Source organism: Papaver somniferum, chromosome 5 (assembly GCF_003573695.1).
Source record: "Papaver somniferum cultivar HN1 chromosome 5, ASM357369v1, whole genome shotgun sequence".
Lineage (NCBI taxonomy): Eukaryota > Viridiplantae > Streptophyta > Magnoliopsida > Ranunculales > Papaveraceae > Papaver > Papaver somniferum.
Window position 1 is genome coordinate 157494698 of NC_039362.1, and position 6673 is coordinate 157501370.

Below are 6673 nucleotides of genomic sequence, written 5' to 3' on the forward strand. Positions count from 1 at the left end.
CTTAAACCCTGTAATTATACCTCGCTCATATAACGAAATTCCTCAATAAATGAACAATAAACTTAAGCAACACTGCAATCAACACTTAGTGGATCCATTTGCATATAACTCAAACTATAATTGACATAAATCCTTCTCAAGAACAGAAACAAACCTAAAGAATAAAAAGTATACGCATTCCTAATGTATCAATCTTACCTTAGCACTTGGATGTTCAACTCCTAGCATCTTTATAAGAAAAACATAGACCAAATGTTGAGCAACGCGTTCAACAACACTACATCCAGAACCACACAAACACATGAGTCCTGTAAAATACACAAACTCACTTCAATATTCCATTTCAAAAACACAACAAATTAACATAAATCTACTAGTAATGAAAATTTTGAACTACCTTAATTTGTAAGGCGGATCCATATGGATGGAGAAATTCTTTCCCTCATTAGTCTTCCACTTAGAAGGCCAGCAATACATATGACTGAATCAAATATAACATATCCTGAAATTGATCCAGCAACAGCTCTTATCAAAAGGCCACTTTCAGTTTCTTGCCATGGCATCTACGAATTACCCAACCGCAATCATAGAAAACAAAATGTAAACAACTAAACAGATTCAATTAAAACAACTAAACAGGGGACAGAACCAGTGAGCTAAAAACAATCGATTGTGCGATGAAAATAAAAAGTAACCAAGTTTCTGTACCAACCATATAAAATCGATTCTTGGTGTGAGTATTGACTTTTACTTCCAAGATTGAAGACGACTTAAACCAATCTAAATCTTCAAAGAACATCTCAAGATTTTCAAGTTCTAAAAACCCTAAAACCAACAGATTTAGCAGTAATCATTCATGAGATGATTATGTTTTTTAGATCTAGTTAAAGATTTTGATAAAACCCCTGAAAATGAAAGCAAAAAAAGAAACATGGATTGAATTTGTTCCCAGCAGATTTGAGATCTACAACTCGAATAGTGGGTTGAGGGATTTAAGAAGAAGAATAAAGAGAAGGTTTATTAGATGGTTGAAATAGCATCTAGGGTTACTGATTTCTCCATTTCCACGGAGCTGGTTTCTTAGGTTAGAGATGGGGACCGAGAGCTGAGAGCAAAAGAAGAAGAAAGTGAGATTTGGAAAGGGGAGAGAGAAAGAGGTATATATATGCCGAATAATAAAATCTACCGAAGGTAAATCGTGTTTCATCATTCGTTGGGTCCGCAGTTGACTCGGAGATAAAAAGGTAATTATTCCGCGATTTTTTTTAGCCGTCTGAGAATTTTTTTTCTTATTCCTCAACCGTCTTGATCGGTCAATGGTTAACTGACGGTCAACAGGGGTCGATTTTGTGGGTTGAAGAAACCCCATTTTCCACTAGTGTTCCCATCCAACCTTGGAGAGAAGCGTAGTACTTATTCAGTAAAGGCTCAAAACTATTTACTTTATTTCTATCAAAAAAGAGGGAAGTTCCTAAATATTTATCATTCTTAGAGATTTTTATAACTTTAAGAATTTTAGAAATAATTTTACAATGTTTGTTGTGAATTTTTGGAGTAAAATAAATGCCATATTTTTGAAAGTTAATGACCTGTCCAGTCATTTCCACAAAGAGCTTTAGAATGTTAACAATATTTTTTTGCTTCATACAGGTTAGATTTAGGAAAGAGAAAACAATCGTCAGGAAAAAACAGATGAGAAACAAAAGGTGCGTTTTTAGTGACTTTAATTTCAGAAATCTGTTTATTATTTTCATCTTTTAAAAGGAGTTTGGAGAGCACCTCCATGCATATAATAAAAAGGTAAGGGGATAAAGGGTCTCCTTGTTGGAGATCCCTGGACACAAAGATTTTTTCACCAGGCACTCCCTTTAGAAAAACCGAGAAAGACGTAGTGGTTATACATTGCATAATCAGTTGACACCAATCCTCACAGAAACCAAAAGAGATAAGAGTCTGATTAATAAAGTCTCATTTGATCCTGTCGAAAGCTTTCTAAATATCGATTTTAAGGTCGTGTTCTCGCTTTTATTTTTAGAAGTCTTCATAGAGTGTAAAATTTCATGCGCCACTATTATATTGTCAGTGATTTGTCGACCAGGAATAAAGGAAGACTGATTTTAAGAAATAAGTTTAGGAATTAAAGGTTTCAGTATGTTTGTTAAAAAATTTGAAATAATTTTATACGTAATGTTGCTGAGACTGATTGGGAGAAAATCACTAGGGTTAGAAAGGTTTTGAACCTTGGGAATTAAAGTGATATAAGTGTAGTTCATTTCTTTGAGGATGTATTTTTTTTGAAAAAATCTTGGAATATATTGATAATGTCATTGTTAACAATGTCCCAGTAAGCTTTAAAAAAGCCAAGCGGGTAACCATCTGGTCCAGGAGAGCCCCACTGGTTCATGGCGAAGAGAGTATTTTTGTTTTCAACTTCGTCAGGAATCGTAATGAGCAAATTATTATCATTTTCATGAATACAAGGTTCTATAAGGTTATTGAGGATGTCAAGGTGTTGCGCATTAGTAGAGGTGCTTATATTTTTGAAGTGTTTTATTAACATGTTTTGAATTTGTGAGTTATCATCAATCCAAAGACCAGTATCATCCCTAAGCGTGTGAATGTGATTTATTCATCTTATTAGCAGTTTGGTGAAAGAAGGCAGTATTTCTATCAAAATCCTTAATGAATTTATCTTTCAAAAGGTGATTCCAGTGATCAGTCTCTCTACTATACCAGATATCCAGATTATTATGTGTATCTTTAATTTCTAAAATAGGTAGAGGATTAACAGTGTAAGGACCCTCAAGCTCGTCAACGCTATTTGACCGGTTAAGAGACGATCAAGAGATGATTTACTCGCTAATAACTTGATTAGTTAATATAGATTTTAATTAATGTTAATTAATCTAACAATGATCTAGATACGAAATTAGTATCACTAGGTAGATCTCGAAAAGTTTGGCGAAATAGACTGCTCGCACGTGTCAATCGGAAACTGGACGAAGAAGATTTTATCAGATTAGTTAGAGGGGAAAAATAGTCATTTTCCGTAATATTTTGGTCGGCCTTATCCCCTGTCGATTTGAGAAGATTAACTCATTCTCTTTTCTTCTTCTTTTTCATTCTTCTTTCTTATTCTCTTTCATTCTTCTCTGTTCTTTCTTCTTTCCTCCTTTCGGTCGATTCCGTCGACGAAGCTAGCATAATTTGATGCGAGTGATTCATCAAATTTTAGTAGTTAGTTGTATGATGGAGAAGGTGATGGTGCTGAAATTGTTCGACCACAGGAAGAAGCAGAAAAAGGTAAGATAATTTAGGGTTCAAATTGATTGATGCTTATTTATGAAATCGTTTTGTGTTGATTGATTATAGAGTGGGTTTACTCTTAACTGAAGTATAAATGGATGTATAAGCTAATTTCAGTTTCATAGAGAATTAGGATTTGTGTTGTTCTTACCCAAATTGGAGTTAGGGTTCCTGAATCGGGTAGTTCAGATGAATATGTTGAAGTGAGTAGCAGTATTCGGATTTGAGTTATTGATTTGGGGTTTTGAATCTTGTTTTAGGTTGTTTGAAATTGAGAAGCATTTTGGTGAATGGAGGCAGGGATAATGAATCTGTGAATGGAGGTAGTAATTGATGGATAGAATGAGATCCAAGGAAACTCAGTTATAATCTGGTGGAGCTAAATGATTTCAGGGAGTTCATGGAGTTAAGCTCAGTTTAAAATAAAGAAGATGAATGGATGTTACAGAATTAAGTAGATTTCCTGAAATGACAATGATGTTGCTGTTGTGGTGTTGATGTTGTACGGTTGTTGGTAGAAGCTAAATTGAGTTGCTTGTGACAAACATGAAGAAGTTGATGTGTTGTATGTATTTTGAATTAGAAGAATTGTTATAATACAGCTTAATTGGTTGAGATGGTGATTTATATAGCTTGTTTGCTGAAGCTGGAGATTGAATGGATTGAGTTGTGGCTGTAGTTTCGGTTTGATGTGGGTTACATGAAGACAAAGATGGTTAAATGTGTGAGTGTTGTGAACTGAATCTTACAACTGAAACAGAAATGGTATTGAAGATGAACCTGGTTTAGATGAGGGTGTGAGCTGTGAATGTGCAAGTGTGGTGTTGTTGGTAGTACTTAAGTTGTTATTTGTCATTGGGAAATGCTCAGGAGTTACAGGAATGAAATATGAAGTATGGCTGGTTAGTGAGATGTATTTGTACCTTCAGTTGAGAGCAAGGACTTGATAGTGTTGATGCAGTTAGAACTGTGGTTGGAGTTATAGGAATTTGGTATATGCTGAAATTTATATGAGGTGTTGATGTTTGAAGTTACACATTCGAAGAATACTAGTATCGTAATGAGTTGCAGTTGAAGATTATGTATGAACTGTTGGTATTCATTGTACAAAAGAATGGAACTGGAATTGGAACTGCAGAGGTTGAGGAACTGCTGGTGGAAGTGTAGCCAGGGATGAGATGTTGCAGAGACGATGTTCAAGACTCAAATGGATTAAGAGATTGATTGCAGTTGTTGCAGTTGAGCTGGATCAGTTAATTTTTTAGTCGCAGCTGTTGGAAATGAGATGTACTTAGTATCTAATTGAGATATAAAGTAATAGATTAGTTGTATGTTTGATTGTAGTATTGAATATTGTAAGATAGGTTTTGAACTGTTAGTTTCACAGAACCAACAAGCTTAAATGATTCAGACCTGCCAGCTGTTTAGCTAACTGATTTTCTGACTCAGCTGATCTGACTGAGTTAACTCACCGAGTTTTCCTGTCTTGACCGAGTTAGACCATTGACCTGACCTTGACTTCAGACGTTGACCGCAATTGACCAGTGGACTGTTCCGTTAGTGGATTCTTTTGGACCAGGCTTTAGATTAATGGGCTGGTTTGTTAGACTTGGGCTTAGAACTAGTTTCTTGTATTTGGCGAGCCCTTGACTTGTTCTACAAAGTTGTAGATATTCATAAGTCGTAGTTAATAGACTATAGAATATATCCAAATCAATTAGTAAACCTTAGATATGCTGAAGTTAGATAATAAAAAGGTGTAGAACCATAAATGGGTTTAGAACCAGTTGATAGACTTTTATGAACCTTGTATGAGCCTTTTGGCTAATTTCTTAGAATGCTTGTGTGATTGTCAGTTAGTCTTTATTAACAACGATCGATTCAGAGGATGAACCAGTGGATTGAGGATCTCGAGATAGGCGAGGCTTGTCATCCAAAAAGGTGGGAACTCTGTAACCTTCTTATAATCATTAAGCTTTCTTTTATCTGCGATCATGATGAGTCTTTACTATTTGTGTGCATGATAGCGTATACTGTGATGCTCTATTTCCCGTATCTTGAGTATGATGTATATGTTGTATCTGTATGTACGGTATTGCTATGATGTGATGTGTTTGATATGCATTGTGAGATTTCCCTGCGAGGAGTATATGTGTTTCCCCACGGCTCTTAGCTAAGTTAAGTAAGGCGGTAATTCGTCCGTCGATAATATACCTAGTATGGAGGTAATTCATCCATTTAAATATTATTATAACTATTTCATTAGTAGAGGTAATTCATCCGTTATAGTATTATTGTTTATTAATATAGTAGGGCGGTAACTCATCTGTTTGAATATTACCTAGTAGGGCGGTAATTCGTCCGTTATGATAATATATATATACTATTTTATTTGAGGGAAATCACTCGTGTGCATATTATACTTGTTTGTCTAACTTTCTGATCTTGATGGTAATATTCTGAATCATGGTTTGCATGAGCACTCTGTGTGGACGATGTTATTATTATTCATTAGGGTTGCTTTCGCGTCGTCTTCTCCAATGAGTTTGGCGAGGTTAGAGTGACACTTTCTTTGTAATTCATAAATTGTTGTATGATTAGTTTATTCTTGTTTTCTTTCAAACTATATTCTTTAGTAATGTGGAGCATGTTAGTGATTACCTGAGAGTTATATATTTCCATTGAGCACCCCTTTGGGATGATGTGCTCACATGTTCCCACTTCAGTTTCAGTTTTCCGAAGATATGATGTACTTGAAGACATCCGCTTCTCTAGTTTAAACCGATATTCTATTAAGAACGTTTCTTGTATCTTACATATATATGAATTCTTGTTGTTTTGTAAAACAATACACATATATACTAATATCTTTTGGGAGTTTCGTCTATAAAGCATCAGAGAGCTTCAGAATTAGTTTTGTTTTACTTTATATAATTATGTCCCTTAAGACCAATGATCTAGACGTTGTTACTTCAGGATTAGGCTATAATCCTATTGGTTAAGCAGGTTTAAGATCAGTATCATGACAAATAGTGTGAAGAAATTCCATTTTCTTATTAAGATTCTCTATATGCTGGAAGATGTTTCCGAAGACTGATTTATTCCACTTAGAAAGAGTGTAGGAGAGATTTTTAAGATTCTTTTGGATTTTATAAGCGTAAGAGCCATTAATGTTACAATTCCAGTTATTAGAAATAAGTTCTCTAAAATTATCATGACTTAACCAAGTTCTGATGATTTTAAAAGGTTTATGAGCATGATGTTTCAAAGGCTTGCAAGTTAAAAGTATTGGAGTATGGTCAGAACCAACTCTAGGCAGATGACTAACAATAGCATTGGGATAAATGTTAGACCAGCAAGAAGAAGA

The 6673-nt window shown here is 34.8% G+C and overlaps 1 long non-coding RNA gene across 1 annotated transcript; it reads left to right on the top strand.

Moving 5' to 3' along the window:
- Positions 1-3062: 3062 nt before the first annotated feature.
- LOC113283344 lies at positions 3063-4718 on the top strand. The gene is made up of 2 exons (XR_003327439.1): positions 3063-3303; positions 3567-4718. It is a non-coding gene; the product is annotated as an uncharacterized LOC113283344 (long non-coding RNA).
- The last annotated feature ends 1955 nt before the right edge of the window (positions 4719-6673 follow it).